This window comes from Heterodontus francisci, unplaced genomic scaffold (genome assembly GCF_036365525.1).
Source record: "Heterodontus francisci isolate sHetFra1 unplaced genomic scaffold, sHetFra1.hap1 HAP1_SCAFFOLD_64, whole genome shotgun sequence".
Taxonomy (NCBI): Eukaryota; Metazoa; Chordata; class Chondrichthyes; order Heterodontiformes; family Heterodontidae; genus Heterodontus; species Heterodontus francisci.
The window spans coordinates 1378943-1406645 of NW_027140221.1; the positions used below are offsets into that span (position 1 = coordinate 1378943).

General features: G+C 43.6%; 1 pseudogene; it reads right to left on the reverse strand.

The window, feature by feature from the left end:
• The window catches only part of LOC137359118 (probable G-protein coupled receptor 139), a 104322-nt pseudogene extending 76905 nt beyond the window's left edge, over window positions 1-27417 (reverse strand).
• Between the last annotated feature and the right edge of the window lie 286 nt (window positions 27418-27703).

Genomic DNA, 27703 nt, shown 5'->3' on the forward strand with positions numbered 1-27703 from the left:
GTCAGTTAGCAATCTTATTAAACTGCATGGTTCTTGTTTAATGATCGGTGTCAGATCCAGTTCAAGCATCTTTCACATCAGTTCCTTAATAGATTGTAATCACTCTCCCCCTGACCCATTTACGAAGGTCATCTCTTTCCCTTTGCTCTATGCTCATTATCTTTTTTTGACTTCTGCTAATTTACTACCGATCCTCTTGCTCTGGACCCCCTCTACCCGCCACTAACAGCTCTAGTTTTTGTCTTTACTCCTGCAGGCCATTTTCTTCTTGATCTCCAGCGGTCACCTCTTGTCCATTGACCACTTGATCTTTAAGCTGGTCTCAGTTGCTTTGTTTATGAATTAATTTAATAAATGATGTAACTGCATATTTCACCGCGCTCTTTAACTGCTCTCTGAACTCGGACTGAGTGGCCACATATATAAATGTGTTTGTACAGCAACTTAAATTCCGCAGCATATATGCGACATCTTCAAAGGTATAGTAAGAATCATCATCTAAGAAATAACCAGCATCAAATATATATAAAATATACACCAGCCACAGAAATATGAAACTGCCAGATATGGTGAAGAGTAAAATCATAGACTTCCTTCTTCTCTCCATTTCAGAGTCACTGTGATTATCTTTCTTGCTCTGACGTCTCAGTCTCTGACGAACACGATTGGTCACTAAAATGTGTCTGAACGTCAGAGCGTTCAGCAACAGAATTAAAATGAATGGCAATAATGGTGTTAAAACTTTTTCAAACATTGCAAATCCAATCCATCAAGGGTCAGTAAAATAGCTTGGCTTGTTCGAGCAGCCCCATTGTACATCGTCGATGACCCGTCTAGGTTTAAATCTAAAGTAGATGGGAATATTTTTTAGACAGAGGAGAATGCCGGTAGTTGTTAGAACCACAGTCGCGGTTTTCCTGGCACAATATTTTGATTTCAGCTTCTGGCAACAAATGGCGACAAATCGATCAAATGTGAACGTGATGGTGAACCAGACGGAACAGTCGATGGCTGCACGGATCAGGACAGAGAGAGGGCGACACACAGAGGTAAGGTCCAAGAAATTTAATGGGGAATAAAGGTTAGTGATTCTCCAGAGTATGATCTCAGTGATAATGACCAGTAGATCCGCCGTTGACATGGCCAGCAGGTAGCGAGTGGTGCAGGTGGAGAGTCCACAATTTCCCTTGGACAGGATTACAATTGACACTAAATTAACTGTAATGGAGAGAAAGGAGAAGTGGTTGCGAATTACTGAAAAAACTGAAAAACATTCTCCACTTCTCAACACTAGCAGGAAGGATTTTCGCACAAAAAACCGTGTGGGTTGGGATCAGGTCAGATCGGGTCCATGACACCAACCTGCCTCCAACCTGCCTCCAACACCAGCACTTCCAGATTTAACAAATCCAGGAAGGGACGAACAACTGCTCACCGGACGCTGGTCATCCAGTTCATTATAGTGACGAGGAGCCAAAAAACGGGTAGATTGGTGAACATGACCCAGTCTTCAACAACTCCCACTGTCGGAACCCATCCTGGGCTCGAATCACTCCCTGGCATTGAAGTAATTTCAGCCTGATTCGAATCAGTCCCTCGGATAGGAGGCACTCATACGTCTCTGGCCATTCCTTCTGATGTATAAATGATTGAAATTGAACAGGGATTTGCATGAGACAGTGCAAATATGATCAACGCACAGGCTTTCATTTCGACAGGAATATCATTAACATATTAGAAAGGCGGTGATTGAACACATGAATAATAATGTACTCTTCTGGGCTACACATGATAAAAGTATCCAGGGCAACCAACAGGTGCACACATTCTTTACGAAAAATACAATAACTGAGAGATTATAATTATCGGGATATGTTGTGGCTCGATTCTTTTGATAAGAGAAGTATGTGTGTCCAACTAATAGAGGCGTTTGAAATTATATAGGGTTTAGAGAAGGAAAACGTGGACCTGATATGTCCACCTTTGCTGGTGACCAGTTCAGTATTTCCTCAAAATAAGATGATCATCAATAAATGCACGATGGAATTCAAGAGAGACCTATTTACTTGGAGTGCTGAGAACGTGGAAGTTGCAATGGAAAAAAAAAGAAGAAGCGAGGTGAGAAAATGAGGGAGACAGGATTGGAAGGATATACAGATGGAATTAGATGAGCGGGAATGAAGAGAGCATCGTGCAGAGAGGGAATACAGTCGTGATCTAGTTGTGCCAAATGTCCTGTTTCTGTGCTGTAAAATCGGTAACTTGTCTATTAACAAGTCATAGTCATCAGTATTATTCATAATATTGAAGAGGATTATTTATTATTGCAGTGCACTCATGACCAAACGCTTCTCAGGACCGTGCTCGGGAAGTCAATTAATCAGCATCTAATGTCAACAACACTACTTCGAGTAAGAGTAAGATGGGGACCAGCATTGAATACAATGACAGATACTCCAGAAAATACATGGTACCTAGTGTTACTTTGTCCACACCAGTTAGTCAGCCACAAGCAGTGTAATTCTCGAGTGACAGAGACTCCCAGTCAGACATGATCACTGAGGTCAGGGGCTCCACACCAGTTAGTGCACACACACTGTGCATAATTCTACATTAACAGATAATTGCAGTAATCCTTACCCTCTGATATTCTCCTGCTTTGAGCTGTGATTCTACAGAACACAACATTCCACATAATTCAATAACTTTACAATGCAGTGTGCCTTGAGCTAGGAACAGTTGAGACAACAGATTCAAACTGCCCAGATAATTCAGGAAATTAATGCAATTATATTATTGAATATGTGTCTCTCTAACTGTAACCATTCGATCTCATGTGGTATTATCATTCCCATGGTAATGGAAGAAACCAGCTCATACACAGATTTGCAAAACTTCATTGGTTAGAAATACTTACCAGGAACGCCAATGATAGCAAGGATCAGAGAGAATATTTTCCCCACCCATTGAATTGGTCGGTGCATTTTCTGCTAGGAATGATCGGTCTGTTCGTGCTGCAGGTTATACCTCTGAAATACATTCTGAGGTGACACATTCCCAGTGCATTAACTTTATACCCTCCCGGATCTCCATGGGGATACTGATGTTGCAAAATTGTTCAAACAGTTTTTCTTAATCTTTGAACAAACAGATTAGGACAGTTGTGTTAATTCCCTGTAGATGGAATATATTTTTCACTGAAATTGAATTGGACCCATCGCCATCCCCATCCCCACCCCCAAGACTGGGCAAATCTGATCACAACAAGCAACTAATCATAAGTGGAAGCTGTGTTAAAGAGAAATCAAGGAAGTCCTCGAAAAATCATGAGTCCCATCTGTAGATTTCATGTTGTTTCAGTGAAGACCTTCACTCTGCATGACTATTCAGAAATTAAATTCCTAACGTCAGAGTAGCCTCTCTGGGATGTTCGTCTACACTTTGGGTGCCCTCATTAGCAGCACAATTCTGTTCAACAATTCATAAATTCAAAGAAAAAAGGAACATAGAATGGTTGCAACACTGCATTTGGCCATTTGGTCTGTCTTTTCCGTGTCTGTTCTCTGCACGGGCACCTCAGCTAATCTGACTTCCACATCTCCTCCTCACTGACCTGCATTGCTTTTCTCTTAAGTTGATTATTCAGTTCGCTTCTGATTCAATCGGTATTCACCACACTCTTAGGCAGTTCATTTCATATCCTCAACACGTGCTGTGGAAACATACGTTTTCCCTTATGTCACCATTGATTCTATGTATGCATCCTTTGGTTTTCGCGACGTCTGCCAATGAGAGCAGTTTCTCTGTGCCCATTCTGTTTAATCCGTCCCTGCTTTTTAACCACTCGATCAACCTTTCTCTCAATTTGATTCTCTAATCTGTCGGCATAAAACAACTGTCACACTTGGAAATTTTTTCTTGATCATTTTCTACACCCACTCTAAAGCCGACACATTGTTCCACAAGTTTGGTGCCAAGAACTGGGCACAATGTCAGGATTTTCAATATCGTTCTGTCCCTCACAAGCTCTTAGCTAGTGTGGTTCCCTTTTCCACCTCTTTATCCAATACATTGATGAAAGGATTTGTGTCAAAACCTTCTTTCACATTGAGATCGAAAATTTAATCACAATTGCATTGAAATATCTGTCCCTCCCTCGCCTGAAAACGGTCCATCTGTGACCCTTCACTTCTCTTTCACGAATTCCCTCTCTCCATTTGAATGGGCAGGCTCTGCATCAACATTTACTGTGATCCACCAACTCCCACAGATATATCCTCCAACTCTGCTTTGTGTAAATAATAACTTCCATTCTTTCAGTATCCTCACCGCCTTCTGTTTGTCCCAACGCTGCCATCTTCCATACCAGAGCTTTTGCAGTCTCTTCATTTCACGTTAACCGTGCATTCCTCACATTAGTTTTGCAGAGGCCTCAGCGGTAGCTGTTCCATCACCCGAGTGACTGTCCTCACCTCCTTCTCTACCTTACAGAACCAGGATATTAATTCACTTATTCTCAATTTCCAGTCCAATGCCTCCACCTTCAATACATCATCCTCCTCCATTTCCACCATGACCAACTAAAATCGCGAACAAAATATCTTTGTTCATTCTTCCATCACACCCAAGATCTAGTCTCCTTGCCTGCGGCTTCTTTCTATTCAAGTGCAAGAGATGCACCTATGATGACAAGGTCTTTAGAAATAAAAGCGGGAGTAGGCCATTCAGCCCATAGATCATGTTCTGCCATTCAATACCATAGTGGCTGATCCGAACATGGCTGTAATTACAATTTACTGCCAGACAACAATAAGCCTTCACTCCCTCGTAAATGAAAAGTTAGTCTCAACCAACCTTGAATATATTCAATGACGCAGGCTCCACTGCCTTCTGGGTAAGTGAATTCTAAAAGCGATGGAACTTTCAAGAGAAGCAATTCCTCCTCATTACCATTTTAATTGGGAGACCACTTATTCATAAACGGTGGAGAATGTGCACAGGCTGTGGTTGATCACTGAGCTGGGCGGGAAGTGGACCACGAAATTAATGTTAGGAATTGACAAAGTTCTTCAAATTGATTCACTGGAACCACTACAAAAATGTGGAATTTGGCAAGAAGGCAGAGTTCAAGGGTATTCGTCCTTGACCAGATTAGGATCTGAGCTGTGGCATTCGGTATGCCTGTAGGTTGCGGTGGAGGGAAATGGGTTACTTGGTAAGGAGAGCAGTATGGAGATTGAGAGTCGAGGTGAGGAAGGCTGGATTACGGTTGTGGAAGCAAAGTGTGAGAGCAGCCAATATTTCAGAGGTGATCAACAGCAGGTTTCTGATGGCTTGGATATAAGAGGAGGATGCTGATTTCCAGGCTGGCTGAGGCACCAATGTGGGCTTAGCCTGAGGTCGCAAGTTGAAGGTTCTTCCTTCTTGTAACTTGGACGAGGGCATTTCTGGCGAGGCTGGGATTTGAGATCCTTCTTTTGTTTGCCTTGAGAACGTGATGGAGAGCCATCTTCTTGAAACCCTAGGCTCCATCTGCTTTTGGCACACCGGCAGTGCAATTAGAAAGAAAGTTCCAGTATTTTTACCCAGCAATAGTGACGAAATGGTGACGTCGTTCCAATTCAGGATGTGTATGGCGAGAGGGAAATTGCAGGTGTCCATGTTTCCATGCGTCCGCCCCCCTTATCCTTTAAGGTGTTAGAGTCGCGTGCTAGAAAGGAGCTGTCGAAGTAAATTTAGTCACTTCCTGCGTTGTGAAATTGTGTATGGTGCACACTGACACTTTTTGGGATTTCATTCTCCCTGCTGCTTTCACATGCGTTCAAGTCCTCTGAAGAAGGAATTTTCCTCCACACAAGATCAGGGGGCAGGTTGTTCAACCTTGCCAGTCCAAGAGCGAAGTCCAAAGTATGGAAAGTCCTCATCAGGGAACTCCTCTTTGCTGACGATGCTGCTTTAACATCTCACACTGAAGAGTGCCTGAAGAGTCTCATCGACGGGTTTGAGGCTGCCTGCAATGAATTTGGCATAACCATCAGCCTCAAGAAAACGAACATCATGGGGCAGGACGTCAGAAATGCTCCATCCATCAATATTGGCGACCACGCTCTGGAAGTGGTTCAAGAGTTCACCGACCTGGGCTCAACTATCACCAGTAACCTGTCTCTAGATGCAGAAATCAACAAGCGCATGGGAAAGGCTTCCGCTGCTATGTCTAGACTGGCCAAGAGAGTGTGGGAAAATGGCGCACTGACACGGAACACGAAAGTCCGAGTGTATCAAGCCTGTGTCCTCAGTACCTTGCTCAATGGCAGTGAGGCCTGGACAACGTATGCCAGCCAAGAGCGACGTCTCAATTCATTCCATCTTCACTGCCTCCGGAGAATACTTGGCATCAGGTGGCAGGACCGTATCTCCAACACAAAAGTCCTCGAGGCGGCCAACATCCCCAGCTTATACACACTACTGAGTCAGCGGCGCTTGAGATGGCTTGGCCATGTGAGCCGCATGGAATATGGCAGGATCCCCAAAGACACATTGTACAGCGAGCTCGCCACTGGTATCAGACCCACCGGCCGTCCATGTCTCCGCTTTAAATACGTCTGCAAACGCGACATGAAATCCTGTGACATTGATCACAAGTCATCGGAGTCAGTTGCCAGCGTTCGCCAGAGCTAGCAGGCAGCCATTAAGGCGGGGCTAAAGTGTGGCGAGTCGAAGACACTTAGTAGTTGGCAGGAAAAACGACAGAGGTGCAAGGGGAGAGCCAACTGTGAAACAGCCCCGACAGACAAATTTTTCTGCAACACCTGTGAAAGAGCCTGTCACTCTAGATTTGGCCTTTACCGCCACTCCAGGCGCTGCTCCACACACCACTGACCACGTCCAGGCGCTTACCCATTGTCTCTCGAGATAAGGAGGCCAAAGATAACACACAGCAGCCACTGTGTGCAGTGGTGGAAGGAGTTCAGTGTTAACGTGGTGCATCAGGTGCACATCAACTGCGTTCACTTACTTGGAGCTTACTGAGGCGCTTGAATTTTGTTGGAGGCAGCACAGATCCAGGAAAATGGAGAGTATTCCATTATTATGCATTTGTAAATTGCGAACGTAAGAGGCAGTGGATGAGTAATTTGTTGCATAAATTCCAGCGCCTGATCTTTTCTTGGAGCAACAATATTTATCTGGCTGGCCCAGTTAAATTTCTGATCAAAGTGAATGCCTAGGATGTTGATAATGTGGTAACTGGAAAGTGACCAGGATGATGAATATCAAGGGGAGGTCGTCAGTTTCTCACTTGCTGCACTTGGCAATTTCCTGGCAAATGTGTGATGTGATTTTCAATGTCCTTTTATTAGCACAAGCCTGATGCAAACAATGCAAAAACTATGGTGTGTTTAGTTGGCAGTGAACGAAGACAAGTTCAGCTTGTTTGTCATTCATCCAAATTTCGTCAATCCTGGCTTCAATGTTTGACCGAATAATTGAAAGTGGAAAATTACAGGGTAGATGAAGGAAGTACAAACAGTCGTTGATCTATTTGTTGAAACAAGCAACGAGCTTCATGGTTGGCTGTGATAATTTCGAATAGATACATTGCAATGAACAGGAAAACAAGGACAATACGCAGGGTTGTATCATATATGGACAAGCGGAGGGGTCATCGGATCTGACACAGGCTCGTTTATTCCCTGTCAATACTTAGTTACATGTTGTAAAGGGGAGGACTCAATAGGGAGAGTTATGCTGCTGTCCATTGAACCATGGGTCTTGCAAACCTTACTCTGGTGAGTTAGATGAACCATCTCTTCCCACTCTTTGGCAGTACATCATAGTATCGGGGGAATTGCGGTGGTGCATGTCGGGGCAATGGGAGGGCTATCATTACCTTCTTCTTGATGGATCTGTCGTTTGAGGGTCCAGTTGGTAGGTGATTGAGAAAGCTGTTAACAGCTCAGCTCTGGCACAGAGTTCTGGATGTGACTGACAACAGATTGAAGGAGTTCCACGGAAAGTAAGTAATACAATTCCCGCCCCAGTAATTCATTGCATTTTCTGTGTTAGTTAAAAACAGCAACAAGAAACCCCCGACAATGCCAGTTGGCTGTCAAGGCAAAGCTGCCACGGATTTCACATTCATGACAAACAGAAATCAAACACTCGGACTCTCTGGTGAATCAGATTCAATCCTTTGTAAATACAAACATTTTTCTGTTTCAATAATTTCGTTACCATTCTCGGGAAGATCAATTTCTCCCCTACAACCGAATTTTACATTTTGTTCCGAAATAGTTATGTAATTTTATGTTTGATTTCGCACTCTATCAGGATGGATCAATTCTACACTTACAAACTTGACATTCAACAAACCCCCAAAAAGACTTCAAGGCAAATCTGTCAGCAAAAACATGCCCACTTCCTTCAGCCTCTCCCTTACATGAGTTGCAGTTATTGCAGATGTTTTACTTTGCGGTGAGTAGTTTCCTCATTGGATTGAATTATCCTGAGGGAGGGACTCATAGCCTCATAGAATATTTGGTTCACCTGCCCTGCACGGCCTGAAGTCAGGCAAATCCCTCGCCCTGACAGAGATCAACAAAGGAGAATGAAACATCCCAATTACACGATCTGAACATGGGAAGGCGCAAAATGTAGGTCCATTATTTACCAAATTTGGTAAACATGCATCTGTCAAAGGACAAAGCAGGAACCAGTCTTACTTCCACATAGGTTTATTCACAATACTCCATACAGCATAAGTATAGACTACATTTCCCTTCTCTGGACCAGCTCCCCCGTACCCCTCCCCAGGTGGAAACTGGTTATTCCATATGTACCCTGATCTTTCCACAATTAGTATCGGCTGCTCTTAATCACAAGTAGAACATGCATAGATGCATAGTCAATTGACAAATCATTTGCAACATTGGCTCATTAGCAGCATTTTATTAACAGTCCATCAATGTGTCCATTGTACTTTATTCTTTTTCTTGTGATTCTTCTTCGAATAGACAAGTTGCATGTGAGCATTTTAGCTCCACTTAGAAGACCAGAACTGCTCTTCACATGTCCTGCATTGCATGAATGCACACCCTCTGGACTGTTCATTCAACACTCACCACGAAATCTAACACTATGCCACTCACTCACACAGCGACATACACAAACACACGTAAGCAAAGTACAGTTGAAAAGAATAGTGCACTTTTAAAGTTTATAAACAAAATAATAGTTCATAATTCACATGGCTCGTTTTCGAAAAGGCACAATGCAGACCTTTTGAAAAAGACGGCTTCCCTCCTGAAGTGTCGTTGAACAGCCGGAGTCGCGTGCTGAAGTGGCTTTCATGATTCTCTTGAAGGGTGTTGGAGAATTTTCTGAGCTTTGCTAATTATTTCTTAACTTTGTAAAAATAGAGAAACAGGACGCAGCTTGTAGCTAACCTAACCAATGATCAGGAAATGTAGACAGAGCAACTGACCACAATCATCTGGCTCAGGAAGGGACAGAGCTCATGATGGATTTTGGGGAAGTGAAAGCAGAGTATTCGTTACTGACTCCTCCGCTTTTATCATGTTAGGTGCAACCTAGCCAGAAGTAACGGCCAAATATAGTACCTGGAGTGTGTACGTTAAATAGGGAACAATAGCTTGTTATGCTCGAACTAACGCTCTACTGACCTCGGACATTGCAAAGGGCACAGAGCTGCAGGTGGTCTTGTGGTTGTCCTGTGGTTTATGCTTAATTGTGAAACTGCTAGCTCTGCTTCTTTTATACTTTATAAGTCCACGGCGATTTGTAGTTGGGGGAAGCAGCACTGGACTGCATTTAGGTAAGGTGTGCTCCCCCATGATATCATGCAATAAAAGTTTGTTCTCAACGTCTGAGTCCGGAGAATTTGTTCAACAATTGGGCACAATCTGGATTTTCTTCAACAGTTTGGCGTACTCGGCAGGATCCCTGAGTTCACGGGATCCAAAAGAACCTAGTGAAAAAAAACTCATCAACAGGATCAGGGGTAAGTCAACTTTTCTGCCACCCTGATATCCCAATCACCCAGCCTGAGCCGGAATTAAGAGGACAACTACGTCCCACGTGAAGGCCAGGAATTAAGTGGGCGAAGGGAACAAAGGGGTCAAGGAAGAATTGGCTGAAACCTGATCAGAAAAGATTTAAAATTCCGCGAAGGGAAGTTGAAATGGAGATAAGTAGAAAATCCAGTAAAATGTGGCGAATTCGGTGTAGTAGTAGTACCAAATTCCGGGAATTTGGTGATCCTAATTTGAGTTTTCACGAGCTGTTCCTCCACCGGGTGGAGTAAACAGGCTGTGGGACAAAAGGAGTTAGGACAACCGTCTGGGACGGTGAACGACTGGGGCTGTAACTAAAATACCAAATTGACCCGACAGGCACGGGATCATTGCTCCTGAGTACACGAGCCGGAATCTGGCCCCAGAGAGAGAGGCTGTGGGACGGAGGGATAACGAAAGAGCGTTGGCCTGAGAGACAGGGGTGTGCCGGTTAGCTGACCTTGAGAATTTAACATTAACTGTGCCTGTTCGTATCCTTGTGTCTATTCCTTTGGTTGTGTCTTGCTTGTTTTCCTTTGTTTTAATGCTACTTGATTCATAGAAAAGAACTCGTAAATTTAGAAGGTTTTGAGAAAGTAGAAGTAAGAGTGGACTCAACGGCTTTCAAGAAGGAAGGGTTGCCCCCGGGGACAAGTAAACCATGTCCTCTGGAGAAAGGCGACTCACGTCCGTTTGCCCCCTCGAAGAAGACGCAGAAGTGTCACGGTAAATATGTGTTTTAAAGATAGGTATGTTTTAAAGTAAAACCAAGTTATGGTGTCTTTGATTCAACTGTGAGAATGTCGGAAGCTTCCACGAATGAATTGAATATCTGGGATGTACAGTTTGTGTTCTGCAAAACTGACTGTCGTTAAAATCTTTGTTGTCTGGCTTTAATGTTGAAAATTAAGTCTATTCAGTTGTTTGGAATTGAATGATTGCGAAAAGTGATGGTTCAGTGTGTTCATTTCTATTTAGTGTTGTGCACCCAGGAATGGGATAAAAAACTGTATTATATTTTAAGTTAAAGTTTTATTTTTAGTTGGTTTTGCAACTGTGAAAAGGCAATGAACAATTTTCTGAGGGATAAGCTTCAGCCTTGAAGGTCTGAAGATGTCTGGCAGAAATATAATTTGGGGTTTGAAACATTGTTTTAATTGGAAACTCTGCTATTGTTTTATTTTACAGTCTAAATTTGAAGACATGTTTTACTGACTGTTATATTGTTTTAAGGGAAAGAAAGGATAGAAAAGGAGATATAGGAAAGATTATGTCTGTTTAAAAAGATTAAAGTTTGTGTAAGGATCGAGTGTTAAGTCTTTTGTTGTAAGAATGTTAAATAACTTTTTCTTTAGTTTTTGGTTTTATTACAGTCATTTGAAAAGGCGCCTGAAGAAAGAGCAAGAAAAATGACGTAATTTACCTTTATTTTAAAATAAGCACGTGCTATTCTGTTCTGTGTGTAGTTAATAAGTATTATAAGTTAGTAAGTCTGAATTGAATTAATACTGTTAAGGTTAATTGACCTGTTTAAGTTGAAGAACTGGTAATGTCATTTGCAACAACAATGAACTTTCAAGTTTATTATGTTATGTTTTGGAGGAGTCTTAAGTTCCTCCAAACTTAAGGGACTCACTCATTTAACATCAGCAGTTTTGATTTTTAAAAAATATTATTGCAGTGAAATGGAATTGGAATCATCTTTGTTATAAAAAATCCTTGGATTAGGAACGTCTTACAAAAGATACTAAAACATTTGGAAACAATTGGAGTTTAATCTAAAAATGCTATCTTTCCTGATGGAGATGCTTTCCTTTCAAGTTGAAAATGTTACACATGATTTTTTTTTAAACCCTAAGGATACCAAATGGATTGAAAAGGTTTAAAATAGATAGTTCTTTTCGATCAGAAAAGAAAGGTTTTGTAATGTGACGGAGCTGAGAATGTTTTGCTCCGCCGCCTTGGAGACAAACAAAGAACTTAACCCGCTGCAGCTTTTTGCATTGCTGAGAGTCAAATTTATACATATTGGACATTGTTAAATTTTACATTTCTAAGTTGACAGATAGAATTGGACAAATTAACCTATTGGGCTCAGGGGCAGAGCCACAATGGATTATTTTTAAGCAGGTGACGGCAGGTTCCAAGGCCATGTGAGAACTGATGCCACAACAAGAGATCCAGCAGCTTTGAGAATTTAAAACTTAATTGCAGACATCAAATACCATAGCATCTTTATCAATGAGGCAAAATGCTTGAGAAGGAAAGATACTTGCAAGCATTTCTGTCCCTAACGTACAAAAGTACAACCAAGTCTGGGCATAATAAATTGGAATCAATAAACAAAATTTAATTGATATGAGTGGTTATTTAAAGCACGCAAAGGCAAATCTATCTGATATTTAAGAGGACAATCAAAGTTTTAGAAAATAACAAATCAGTGGTTTGCTGTGTTGGTCATTAGCAATGGGTTCTGGTCCATACAGTTGGCACAAGAGTGTCAATATAAATTTGCGTTTACGTTCAAGGGACAACAGTACATCTGGACGTGTCTCTTCCAGGGATTTTATAATAATCCATCGATATTCCACCTTCCTTCAAGAAGGTTAGAGTGAAAGTTAGGCTGAAAATGGCACCGATAATGCAGGAAAAGGTTTCTTATTTGGGAATCGTAATAACACAGGGAAAGCATGAGACAGAGCAAAAGTGAGTGCAGACAATCCTCGAACTCCCCCTAGCGCAAGATATTAAAGCTCTAAGATAAAAAAAGGACAGTTCCTATTTCAGGTTGTGAGATTAAACAGACAAGAAGCACCAACCCCCACGGTTAACCCCACATTCTAATTACTAACGAGTAAGGTTACGACCCAACAGCCACAAGTGACTGGTCTCCCTTGCCTTACCTTGACTACAGGACCAGAAAAAGGACTTGCGATAATAAAAACTAATAAAATTGTAGACGATAATGTAAAGCTTGAGTTGGTACCGGTAATATTGATTTTCTCAGATATCCAGCTACCTGACTGGTGCCCTGAGAAGACCCGAGAGTTGTACAAGGTATTACTGTAACAATTGTTGAGACAGGAATTTGGTAATGAGAAAATGATAAAAAGATTACATAAAATACAATGATATTTTACCCTATGTTATGGAAATTGGGAAAAGAGGTAATTGGAACAACATTGTCCATTGTCTGAGTGTAGTCTGGAAAACCAGGTGATCATATGTCCTCATCCTAAATATAAAACGGCAGAATCAAAATGTGGATTTAATGCCACTGTAAATTGCACCAGGGAAGCTAGGAAAGCATTGTCAGGACTAACCCATGTGGCCTATATGGGAAATGGGGAGATATTGCTTAACCACCACAGCGAAGGAATATCAGTATGGATCTAAACGGACTTGTCCAGTGAGCAACAGTAAATTTTGGTTCAACCCGCAAATACCAACCCGAGTAGGGAAGATGGAGCTGGTACAGATACATGAGCAAAAGACAGAAACAGAAAGTATTAAGGAGGATTTGACAAACTACCTCCGAGAATATGAATATACTATTCAGCCATTGCCCACATCCTTGGGTAAAGAGAGACAGCAAAGAGAAGTCATTGCAAGCTGGAACAACAGTCGAAGATGCTACAAGATGAGATTGACAAGATAAATGATTCTACCTGGCAGGAGGACTTATGGAACTGGGGGTCAATCGTGCAGATACACCCTTGGTTTAGAATTATCTCCCATGTCCTGATAGTGGTTTTGGGTATCATGGTGTTAGATGTGACATACTTAATTTGGCAACTTAAGAAATTAATTAGGCGATGTAAGAGGATGTATGAACACAGGTTGGACAGCTCCCCAAAAAGCAATTAGTGTTTGAACTTGCTGTGTCAAAGGAGGGACAATTAGTTATACCATTAAAGGGTAATTGTATAACCTTTTCATATATACTGAAAATGAGTTAATGAATGATCAATGTACTTTATGAAATTGTATTATGTTTATGAAGGATTATGAAGGATTCAAGATGGCTCCTGGCTGGAAGCTCCCGAGGAAGCTCCCTAGCTGTTCAACTCTATCCATGGCCATCTGCTCCCATCCCTAACGTTTTCTCCCCCAATCTGCCCTCTTAAACTGTTTAAATTCCCCTGGCTCTTTAAATCAGTTCATTTTAGCCCTATCTAAAAGTTAACAGTTAGTTTAGTGTATGTTACCTGGGCCCACTGCCCTCCCCCAGCCACACCTGCTCTTTGTTTTCTCAATGAAATTGATCCGGATGAAACTGACGAGAACAGCTGCCGATACTTTAATCTCCGATCCTGCTGTCTTCACAGTCCAGAGTGTCTGCAGCCACGGCATGCGGTAAGTCCATTGAGGTGAAGGAGGAGCTGCGGGACCCGAGAGAAGTCCTGAGAAAAGGTGCCCCGAACACCCAAAAAATCCACGAACGGCCCCCCCGGCCGCAACTTCAAAGCACCCGCAGGAGATGGCTCGGAGAGCATCTGCAGCGCACTGTCGGCAATGCTGCATGCCTTTATTTAAACCACTGCAAAAAAAAAACCCTTAGCAAATGTAATCACCTCTAAGTCTGCCAAATGATGCTTCACCTCCCGAAGGACGTGGATGAGCTTTCCGGACGTCGATGGTGGGCACTGAGGAAATGGCTTATTACCTGCACCAGCTTCCCCCCCCCCCCTTTACCCCCCTTCCACCCCCCCCCACCACCGTCCCCTTCCCTGCTCCACCCTCTCAGCTCACCCCCTCACAACCCCGTCCCAGCCCGCCCCCCCCTCGCACCATCTTCACCCCGCACCCCCTTCCCCTGCACCCCCCCCACCCCCTCCCTCTACCCCTCCCCCTTGCATCCCCTCCTCCCACCGGCACCATCCTACACCTGTGTAGGGGCCCCAACAACCCCACTGCCTTGTGGGCGTCTCGGGAGAGACCAAGGCTAAGGGAGTAAACCCTAACAGAAAATCCGGAGCGGAACCCCGTAGGCGGTCATGTGTCACCTTTGGCATGTTTCCGGCAGTTCCTGCAGCCATACTGGTGCCAAACGTCGTGTCCTGCACTCCTTTGGACCCCACCAGAAAGGCCGAGAGGGGGGTTTTGACGACTGGGCAACTCTCAACCTCCATAAATTTGCCCAGGCATGCGCCATGGAGAGGTCACTCCATAGTTGCCTCACAGCGACTGAAACAACACGGAAGGCAGCAGTTACGGGTTATAAGTCCAGATAAATTGGCGTAGAAACTGGGCGCCACGGGTTGCCTTTGTCGGTGGGAGAGGTCATTGCACCTCACTGGACAGCTACCGCCCGCCTCAAACCGGGCAGCCCCCGGTCAATAAGGTTCTGTCCCGCCACAGTCTGCCTGCTTCAATGGGTGCTTGGAGCTCAGGGTCATTGCCCGAAAGGTGGACTGATACACCGCACCAAACAACATGAAAAAAGGAAAGAAGGTACCAGCCCTTCGCTTTGCAAGCTGGAACGTCAGAACTATGTGTCCTGGCCTGTCGGAAGACCTTACACAAATCAACGATTCTCGGAAGACCGCCATCATTAACAACGAGCTCAGTAGACTCAATGTGGACATTGCAGCACTTCAGGAGACTCGCCTCCCCGCGAGTGGCTCTCTAGCAGAGCAAGACTACACCTTCTTCTGGCAGGGCAGGGATCCTGAAGAACCAAGACAGCATGGAGTGGGCTTCGCCATCAGAAACTCCTTGCTCAGCATGATAGAGCCTCCCTCAAATGGCTCGGAACGCATACTGTCCATCCGACTGCTCACCACCTCTGGTCCAGTACACCTACTCAGCATCTATGCTCCAACACTCTGTTCCGCACCTGAAGCTAAAGACCAGTTCTATGAACAACTCCATAACATCATTAGCAGCATCCCCAACACCGAACACCTATTCCTGCTGGGGGACTTTAATGCCAGGGTTGGGGCCGACCATGACTCATGGCCCTCCTGCCTTGGGCGCTATGGCGTTGGAAGGATGAATGAGAACGGGCAGAGACTGCTTGAGTTGTGTACCTATCATAACCTCTGCATCACCAACTCGTTCTTTCACACTAAACCCTGTCACCAGGTTTCATGGAGGCACCCAAGATCACGTCGTTGGCACCAGCTAGACCTCATTGTCACAAGGCGAGCCGCCTTAAACAGTGTTCAAATCACACGCAGCTTCCACAGTGCGGACTGCGACACCGACCACTCCCTGGTGTGCAGCAAGGTTAGACTCAGACCAAAGAAGTTGCATCATTCCAAGCAGAAGGGCCACCCGCGCATCAACACGAGCAGAATTTCTCACCCACAGCTGTTACAAAAATTTCTAAATTCACTTGTAACAGCCCTTCAAAACACTCCCACAGGGGATGCTGAGACCAAGTGGGCCCACATCAGAGACGCCATCTATGAGTCAGCTTTGACCACCTACGGCAAAAGTGCGAAGAGAAATGCAGACTGGTTTCAATCTCATAATGAAGAGCTGGAACCTGTCATAGCCGCTAAGCGCATTGCACTTTTGAACTACAAGAAAGCCCCCAGCGATTTAACATCCGCAGCACTTAAAGCAGCCAGAAGTACTGCACAAAGAACAGCTAGGCGTTGCGCAAACGACTACTGGCAACACCTATGCAGCCATATTCAGCTGGCCTCAGACACCGGAAACATCAGAGGAATGTATGATGGCATGAAGAGAGCTCTTGGGCCAACCATCAAGAAGATCACCCCCCTCAAATCTAAATCGGGGGACATAATCACTGACCAACGCAAACAGATGGACCGCTGGGTTGAGCACTACCTAGAACTGTACTCCAGGGAGAATGCTGTCACTGAGACTGCCCTCAATGCAGCCCAGCCTCTACCAGTCATGGATGAGCTGGACATACAGCCAACCAAATCGGAACTCAGTGATGCCATTGATTCCCTAGCCAGCGGAAAAGCCCCTGGGAAGGACAGCATTACCCCTGAAATAATCAAGAGTGCCAAGCCTGCTATACTCTCAGCACTACATGAACTGCTATGCCTGTGCTGGGACGAGGGAGCAGTACCCCAGGACATGCGCGATGCCAACATCATCACCCTCTATAAAAACAAAGGTGACCGCGGTGACTGCAACAACTACCGTGGAATCTCCCTGCTCAGCATAGTGGGGAAAGTCTTTGCTCGAGTCGCTCTGAACAGGCTCAAGAAGCTGGCCGAGCGCGTCTACCCTGAGGCACAGTGTGGCTTTCGTGCAGAGAGATCGACTATTGACATGCTGTTCTCCCTTCGTCAGATACAGGAGAAATGCCGTGAACAACAGATGCCCCTCTACATTGCTTTCATTGATCTCACCAAAGCCTTTGACCTCGTCAGCAGACGTGGTCTCTTCAGACTACTAGAAAAGATCGGATGTCCACCAAAGCTACTAAGTATCATCACCTCATTCCATGACAATATGAAAGGCACAATTCAACATGGTGGCTCCTCATCAGAGCCCTTTCCTATCCTGAGTGGTGTGAAACAGGGCTGTGTTCTCGCACCCACACTTTTTGGGATTTTCTTCTCCCTGCTGCTTTCACATGCGTTCAAATCCTCTGAAGAAGGAATTTTCCTCCACACAAGATCAGGGGGCAGGTTGTTCAACCTTGCCCGTCTAAGAGCGAAGTCCAAAGTACGGAAAGTCCTCATCAGAGAACTCCTCTTTGCTGACGATGCTGCTTTAACATCTCACACTGAAGAATGCCTGCAGAGTCTCATCGACAGGTTTGCGTCTGCCTGCAATGAATTTGGCCTAACCATCAGCCTCAAGAAAACAAACATCATGGGGCAGGATGTCAGAAATGCTCCATCCATCAATATTGGCGACCACGCTCTGGAAGTGGTTCAAGAGTTCACCTACCTAGGCTCAACTATCACCAGTAACCTGTCTCTAGATGCAGAAATCAACAAGCGCATGGGTAAGGCTTCCACTGCTATGTTCAGACTGGCCAAGAGAGTGTGGGAAAATGGCGCACTGACACGGAACACAAAAGTCCGAGTGTATCAGGCCTGTGTCCTCAGTACCTTGCTCTACGGCAGCGAGGCCTGGACAACGTATGCCAGCCAAGAGCGACGTCTCAATTCATTCCATCTTCGCTGCCTTCGGAGAATACTTGGCATCAGGTGGCAGGACTATATCTCCAACACAGAAGTCCTTGAAGCGGCCAACATCCCCAGCTTATACACACTACTGAGTCAGCGGCGCTTGAGATGGCTTGGCCATGTGAGCCGCATGGAAGATGGCAGGATCCCCAAAGACACATTGTACAGCGAGCTCGCCACTGGTATCAGACCCACCGGCCGTCCATGTCTCCGTTATAAAGACGTCTGCAAACGCGACATGAAATCGTGTGACATTGATCACAAGTCGTGGGAGTCAGTTGCCAGCATTCGCCAGAGCTGGCGGGCAGCCATAAAGACAGGGCTAAATTGTGGCGAGTCGAAGAGACTTAGTAGTTGGCAGGAAAAAAGACAGAGGCGCAAGGGGAGAGCCAACTGTGCAACAGCCCCAACAAACAAATTTCTCTGCAGCACCTGTGGAAGAGCCTGTCACTCCAGAATTGGCCTTTATAGCCACTCCAGGCGCTGCTTCACAAACCACTGACCACCTCCAGGCGCGTATCCATTGTCTCTCGAGATAAGGAGGCCCAAAAGAATTATGTTTATACAATCGATTATGTAACAGTGATGCTTAAATGAAATGGTAATTGAACAAGTGTTCCACCTTTTATTTTGTAAACAAGTATTTGAAGCCCCTGCAAAACTTAACAGAGTTCCCGCAGCCCCCTTGAGATATAAGCAGGCGATGTATTGAGTGCGACCCCTCCGGGTGTTGAAAGCTGTTTCTAGACAAATAGAGACCATTAAAGGCACCTAGGTGGGATCAAAGGAAGGATTCTTAAAGGGGTTTTGAAGAGTCAAGAGGGGACTGGGAGAACAGAATTTTAGAATTTTAAGAACAGAGTTTATGGGAACATTTACGCTGAGATTAATCAATCATGTATTGCCAGTTTGGCCTTGTGGCTGATACAGCGCGATGGCAGAAAAATATATTTTGCTTCAATGATTACTTTAAGCCCCTGCCTCTCCCTCTACTCATGATGATGCTGTGTTATCATGGTATGATAAAAGGAGGGATTGTTGGAGAAATTTTTCTGAGCTTTGCTAATTATGACTTAACTTTGCAGAAGCAGAAAAGAAGGACACAGCTTGCAGCTAATCTAACCACAACCAACGGTCATAATTGTAGACAGAGCAGCTAACCACAATCAGACGTTACGGCCAGATATGGTGTCTGGAGTGGGCATTGGATTAAGGAACTAGCTTGTTATTGTTGAAACTGATGTTTTGCTGACCTCGGACTCTGCATGGTGCACAATCAAGTAGGCAGTCTTGTGACCATCTTATGGGTGTTTATCTAATTGGGAAACTGTTAGCTCTGCCTCTTTTATACTGTATAAATCCACGGCGATCTGTAGCTCTTTGGGAGTAGACTTTAGGTAAGGTGTGCAACCCCATGATATCATGCAATAAAGTGTTTGATTCTCAACATCTGAGTCCGGAGAATTTGTTCAACAATTGGGAAAATCTTAATTTTCTCCAAAGGTTTGAGATCAGTGGTGAGTAAGGGTTTAGAAACAATAATCAGAGGGACAGAATTTACACACATTTGGAGAGGTTTACGTTATTTAAGGATTGTCAGGATGAATTTTCAAAAGGCAGATCATGCTTCACGAACGTAATTGGATTTTCTGATGATGCAACTGATAAGGCTGATGAAGGAATGGGGTAATTGCTGTTCATAAAGGTTTTAAGCAAGTGTTTGATTCGATGCCACATAAAAGGCTGGTGAACAATGTTGAGCCTCATGGAAAAGAAGGATGAGTGTCCAATTGGATCAAAAATTGGCTTAAGGACAGAAAACAGAGAAATGTGCAAAATGGTTGTTTTTCAGACTGGAGGATGGTAGACGTTTCGTGTGCCCCAAGGGTCAGTGCTGCCACCTCTGCGTTTTTGTTTTTTTTTGTTATATGTTAATGACTTGAATCTTGGAATTCAGAGACGAATCCCCACATTTGCTGATGAAACCTAACTTGGAGGAATGGCAAACAGTGAGGTTTATGCAAACTTCCTGCAACAGGAGATAGATAGGCTAGCAAAATGGGCAGAGAAGTGGCAGATCGAATTTAATACAGAGGAGTGTGTGGTGATGCATTATGGCAGAAGGGATAGTGTGAGGTTATGCAAACCTAATGGCTCAGTTCTAAAGAGTGTGCAGGAACAGATGGACCTGTGTGTGGTTGTGCAAAGATCTTTGAAAGTGGCAGGACATATTGAGATAGTGATTGCAACGCATATGAGATATTGGGGTTCTTAAATGGAGGCATAGTGTACAAAAGCGGGAACATTATGCTGAAAATGTATGCAGCTCTGGTTAGGCCCCAAATGGAGTAATGTATCCAGTTCTAGTCATCACAGTTTAGGACGCATATGAGTTTGATTGAGAGGCTGCAGAGCAAATTTATCTGTTTAGTTCCAGGGATGGGAGATTTCCGTTAGAAGGTGAGGTTGCAAAAGCTTTGGTTGTTCTCCCTGGAGCAAAGGATATTGAGAGAATATTTACTGGAAGTGGACTCAATTATGACAGAATCACAGAGTTGTTGCAGCACAGAAGGAGGCCATTCAGCCCATCGTATCTGCACCAGCTCCCTGAGTGAGCACTTCCGTTAGTGCCATTTTCCTGCCTTATCCCCATTAGCCGACATATTCTTCTTTTTCGTGTTACGAAATAATTGCCTGTCGGTTGTCTCAAATGAACCTGTCTCTATCGCACTCTCTGGCCGCATATTCCAGATCCTAACCACTGGCTGTGTGAACACGTTTTCCTCATGTTGGGATTTTTTTTTTTTAACCAAGTACATTAACTCTATCCCCACTCGTTGATCCGAGGACGAGTGGGGACAGTTTCTCCCTACCCACCTGTCTAGACATCTCATGACGTTGACAGGTTTACATACGATAGACAAGGAAGAGCTGTTTCCATTAACTGATTAAACAAGGACTGTGGGACGCAGATTGAAAGTTTTGGGTAAGAGATGCAGGGGGAATATGAGGAAGAACGTTTATAAGCAATAGATCATAATGACCTGGAACTCACAGCCCATGAGGGTGGTGGAAGCAGAGACAAATCAAAAATTTAGAAACATAGGAACATAAGACCATAAAAGCAGGAGTCGTCCATCCAGCCCATCGAGACTGACCTGCCATTTAGTATGATCATGGCTGATCGACCACTTCATTACCTTTTCCGCACATATCCCCTCATGTCATTTGTATTTAGAAATCTGTCAATCTCTGCTTTGATGCGTCCACAGCCCTCTGGATACAGAGTTCCAAAGATTAACAGCCCTCGGAGTAAAGAGATTTCGCCTAAACTCTGTCCTTAGTGGCATCCCCCTTATTTTGAAATTGTGTCCCCTGATTCCAGAGTGCCCAGCCAGGGGAAGTATCTTAGCTGCATCTACCCTGTCTATCCCTTTAACTATTTTATATATTTCAAAGAGATCACCTCTCATTCTTCGGAACGCTAGAGAATGCAGGCCCAGTTTCCTCAATTTCTCTTCATAGGACAGTCCTGCCATCCCAGGAACAAGTCTGGTGAACCTTCATTGCACTCCTTCCTAAAGTAAGTGGAACAAAGCTGCACACAATACTCCAAATGTGGGTTAACCAAATTTGGGTATGATTGACTTCACTCCTCCTGTACTCAAATCATCTTGTGATGAAGGCTAACATACCATGAGCCTTCCTAATTGCTTGCTGCACCTGCATGTTAGCATTCACTGACTTATTGACAAGGACACCCAGGTCCCTTTGTACATGTACACTATCTAATATCTTACCATTTAAGAAATACTCTGCACATCTATTCCTCTTACCAAAGTGCATCACCTCACAGTTTTCCACATTATATTCCATCTGCCACGTTCTTGCCTACTCACTAAGCCTGTCTATATCCCCTTGAAGCCTTTTTGCATCTCCTTCACAACACACCTTTCCACGTAGTTTTGAGTCATCTGCCAACCTATAAATATTGCATTTGGTGCCCACATCGAAATCATTGATACATATTGTAAATAACTGTGGCCCAGGCACTGATCCCTGTGGCACCCCATTAGTCACAGCCTGCCAACGTGAGAATGACAATTTTATGTCTACTCTCTCTTTTCTGCTTGGAAACCAATCCTTAATCCATGCCAGTATATGAAGTCCTATTCCATGTGCTTAATTTTTTCTAACCAACCTCCTGTGGGGAACTTTATCAAACGCCTTCTGAAAATCCAAGTACACCACGTCCACTGACACTGATTCTCTTTATAACATCCTCAGAAAACTCCACAGGTTCATCAAACATGACTTCCCATTCATAAATCCATGTTAACTATGCCCAATCATATCATTATTATCCACATCTCCGTTCATAACATCATTTAGAATCAATTCAAGCATTTTCCCAACGACTGATGTAAGGCTAACATGTCTGTAATTCCCTATTTTCTCTGTCCCTCCCTTGTTAAATAGTGGGGTGCCATTTGCTACCGTTCAATCGCAAGAACCACTCCAGAATCTATATAATTTTGGAGGATGATCACCAATGCATCCAGTATCTCCATAGCTGCCTCTTTCAACACTGGGATGTAGAATATCACTTCCTGGGGACTTATCAACCTTCTGCCCTATTAATTCTGCAATACAACATTCTTACTAATACTAATTTCCTTCAATTACTCATTCACCCTAGCCCCTTGGATCTCTAATTCTGGGCGATTTCTTGTATTTTCCTCAGTGAAGACAGACGCAAAGTAATCAATTACCTTCTCTGCCGTTTCTCTATTCCCCATTATAAATTCTCCTGATTCTGCCTGTAATGGACCCACATTTTGTTAGCCAAGTGATTCCATTTTACGTACCTGTAGAAGCTTTTACAGTCGGGTTTTATATCTTTTCTAGCTAGCATTCATATTCTAGTTTATCAACTTTATAGGACTTTTCTTTTAATCATACACAATCCTTAACTTACTCTGTTGTCCACGGTTGACTGCCTTTAATTTTGTGGTTTATGTGCCTTGAAGGAATGTATAGTTGCTGTAAACTATGTGATATTTCTTTAAAGGATATCCATTGTCTATGCACGGTCCTTTCTTTTCGTGTATTTTTCCAATCCACCTCGGCAAATTTGCCCCTCATACCTTCATAACTTCTTTTGTTCAAACTTAACACCCTGGCTTAAGATTGAGCTACCTCACTTTCAAACATAATGTCAAATTCAATTATATTACGGTCATTCATCCCTAAAGGTTATTTTACAATAAGATTATTATTTAGCCCTGTCTTATTACACAACACTAGATCTAAAATTTCCCGTTCTCTAGTCAGTTCCTCAACATACTCCTTTAGAAACCCATCCCTAACACACTCCAGAAACACATCATCCATAACATTCTAATTAGGTTTACCCAGTCTATATGAAGGTTGAACTCACCCGTGCTTTCTGCATTACCCATGATGCCTGGTTCTCTAATCTCCTGATTAATTCTATGCCCCACACTACCACTACTGTTTGGTGGCCTATAAACAAACCCTACCAATGTTTGCTGCCCCTTGTTGTTTCTTAACTCCACCCAAACAGATTTCATATTTTGTTCTTCAGACCTGAGATCCTTGTCAAAAGCCTTAGTAAAATCCATGTAGACCACATCCATTGCACTATCCTCAACAATCCACCTTGTTACTTCCTCAGAAATTGAATTGAGTTAGTAAGACACGACCTTCCCTTAAAAAAAATTATGCTGACCATCCCTGATTAATCTCTGCTTTTCCATGTGGCAGTGTATCCTGTCAGAATTGATTGTAATAATTTACGTAAAAAAACTTGAGATTGTCAGAATATGCAATGGATGGTAGGACCCAAGGATGTACAGAAGGTCAGGGGGATCTTGGTGTACCTTTCAATAGATCACTGAAGGCAGCAGCACATGTAGATAATGTGGTTAGGAAGGCATATGGGACACTTGCCTTCATTAGTCCAGGCATAGAATACACGAGCCCAGAGGTTATGATGCAGACTTATAAAACACTGGTTAGGCCACAGCTGTTGTACTCTGTACAGTTCTGGGCACCACTCGATAGGAAGGATGTGAGTGCACTGTCGAGGGTGCAGAGGAGGTTCACCAGGATGTTGCCTGGTCTGCAGCATGTCAGCGATGAAGCGAAACTGAAAAGTCTAGGGTTGTTTTCCTTAGAGCAGAGAAGGCTGAGGGGGGACATTATTGAGGCCCAGAAAATTACGAATGGCATTGATAGGTTAGATAGGAAGAAACGTTTTCCCTTAACGGAGGGGTCCAGAAACAGTAGGCAGAGATTTAAGGTAAGGGGCAAGAGTTTTAGAGGGGATGTGAAGAATAACATTTTCACCCAGAGGGTGCTTGGAATCTGGAATACACTGCCTGAAGAGCTGGTAGAGGCAGGAACCCTCACAACATTTAAGAAGTATTGAGATGAGAACTTGAAATGCCATAGAATACAAGGCCAAGTGTTGGAAAATGGGATTAGAATGGTTAAGTGTTCGATAGCCGGCTCAGACACGATGTGCCGACGGACCTTTTTCTTTGCTGTATAATTCTTTGACTCGATTACTCTAATCTGCCTACCTCCTTGGTTAGACTGATCCACCGATAATCGTTTTCCCTATCCCTTGCAATGTTGTTTTTTTTTTTTAAGCAATGATGCAATGTCCACAGACGTTCAATCTTTTGGTACCTGGCCTGTATCTCGTGAGATTTGAAGATGATCCGCAGAGCATTCGCTATTTCCTCCATGGCTTCCTTTAACAACCTGTGATACAATCCATCCGTGATGACAATTTATCCACTGTCAGGAATGCCAGACACTCCCGTACTTCCACTATCATTATGCTTATTTTATCTAATATTTCACACTCCTCCTCCATTATTACACTGTCTGGATCATCCCTCTCCTTTGAGAAGAAGGAGACAAAACGCTCATTGAGAACACTATCCGCATCTTCTGCATCCATGCATAAGTTGCCCTGGACATCTTTGATATGCCCTACCCTTTCCTTAGTTATCCATTTCTCTTAATGTACTCAAAAACATGTTTGGGTTCTCTTCGATTTTACGTGAAAATAATTATTTTTCATGTCTTCTTTTTACTTTCCTAATTTCCACTGATATTTCACCCCTGCACTGCCTTTACTCCTTTCGGCTTTCTGAAGTATTGCGTTTTGTGTGACCATCATAAGCTTTATTTTTAGTTTAGTTTAGAGATACAGCACTTTAACAGGCCCTTCGGCCCACCGAGTCTGTGCCGACCATCAACCACCCATTTATACTAATCCTACACTAATCCCGTATTCCTATCACATCCCCACCTGTCCCTATATATTTCCCTACCACCTACCTATACTAGGGGCAATTTATGATGGCCAATTAACCTATCAACCTGCAAGTCTTTGGCATGTGGGAGGAAACCGGAGCACCCGGAAGAAACCCACGCAGACACAGGGAGAACTTGCAAACTCCGCACAGGCAGTACCCAGGATCGAACCCGGGTCCCTGGAGCTGTGAGGCTGCGGTGCTAACCACTGCGCCAATGTGCCCCCCCTTTCTGCTTTATCTTACCCTGTATGCTTCTAGATAACCAGGGGGCTATAGATTTGGCATTACCACACTTTATCTTTGCGAGGACATGTCTACACTGTGCATGTAAAATCTCGCTTTTAAATGTCTCCCACTGTTTACCCCTGACTTTCCTTGAAGTAGCTTTATCAAGTCAATTTTCGCCAGATCACCTCTCAGCTTCGTAAAACTTTGCTTCCCCCAATTTAGAACCTTTATTCCTGTTTTATCGTTGTCCTTTTTTCCATGATTATGCTAAAACTACCTGCATTATAGTCACCGTCTCCAAAATGGTCACCCACTGTTACTTCATCCACTTGCCCAGCTTCAGTTCAGAAGAATAAATCTAGAATTGCGCCCCTTCTCATTGGGCTTGTTATGTGCTGGCTAAAAAAAAGTTCTCTTGAATACAGTTGAAGAATTTATTACCCTCTGTGCCCTTCATACTATTTGTATCCCGGTTGTTATTGGGGTAGTTTATATCCCCATCCATTATTGCCCTATTGTTTTTGCACTCAGATATTTGCCTGCATATTTGTTCTTCTAACTCGCTCTCACAATTTTGGATTCTATAGTACACCCATAGTAGTGTGGCTGTCCTTTTTTTTATTTCTTAGCACCACCCACATCATCCCTAATCAAAGCTGTTATTGGTTCCTTAACCCTGCTTAACCCTTAACCCACGACCCCTGCTTTTTATCAGCCTCTCTATCCTGCCTGAAAACTTTTTATCCATGTATGTTGATCTGCCATCATTGCCCGTCTTTAAGCCAAGTTTCTGTTCCAGCAATGCTGTCATGTTGCCAAGTGTCTATCGGTGTCCTGAGTTCATTGGTTTTATTTGCTGTACTCCTTGGATTTAAATACATTCCTTTTTTACACTGACACATTCTAATGTTGCACACTTTTTAACCTTTGCTTCTTTTGTCTTTCAGAGTTTCTCGCTAATTTTCTGCCTGCCGAATCCTGTCCTGAATTTGTCCTATCTGAACCTGCACACTTGTTCCCATTCCTCCGCTAATCTAGTTTAAGCCATCCCCAACAGTACGAGCAATCCTTCCTGCAGAGCAATTTGTCCCAGTCCTGTTCGGGTGTAGACTGTACGGCTTGTACAGATTCGGTTCAGACTCAGACATCGGCCTAAGAGCGTTAAATGGTTCACTGATAGTAGACGGAGTTTATTATGGATACCGATGGCTTTGCTTTTTACATGATTTAATTTACAAGTACATTATTGCTGTGAAACGGGGTTTCCAGATCTCATAGCTGGAAATAGAGAATTATCAGGGGCAGCAAAAACCACAGCAAAGATGAGTGAGTAAATAACAAGAACAGTAATACAGTGAGCAATGGTTCATGCAGCTAATAGATGGAGATAAAGATTTACCAGGATGAACAACAGCAGCAAGCAGGGCAGAGTAAATGATAAGAACAGTAATGCAGTTAAACACGGTTTATAAAATTACAAGCTGTTTAGACAGACTTACCCGGGACACCAGTGAGAGCCAACATGGGACAGTAAATGTACTGAATAATCTGAAGTGCACGATGGATCTGAGAGTTTAATGACAGCCAATCATATTGTGTAGAAAAAGAGTAAAGTTGTGAGGATAAACTCCTGCCCATCGTTGTATCATTCCAAACTATTGTTCTCAAATTCTGATCCACTGTTGTAACATTCCAATCTATTGTTCTCAGATTCTGATCTATCCTCTCGCTCTCTCTAGAGCCGCTGACCCCTGTTAGTTACGAGGTTGTGGCTCGACACAGACACTATGGGATAACACATTGAAAAGAGTCCTTTATTAATAGAAGAAAGAAACCCTCCACTGGTAGAATAAGGGTCCATGGAGACTGATATTAATTACAGACACTGAACAAACAGTTCAGTTAACACCTTTCAATCCAACAC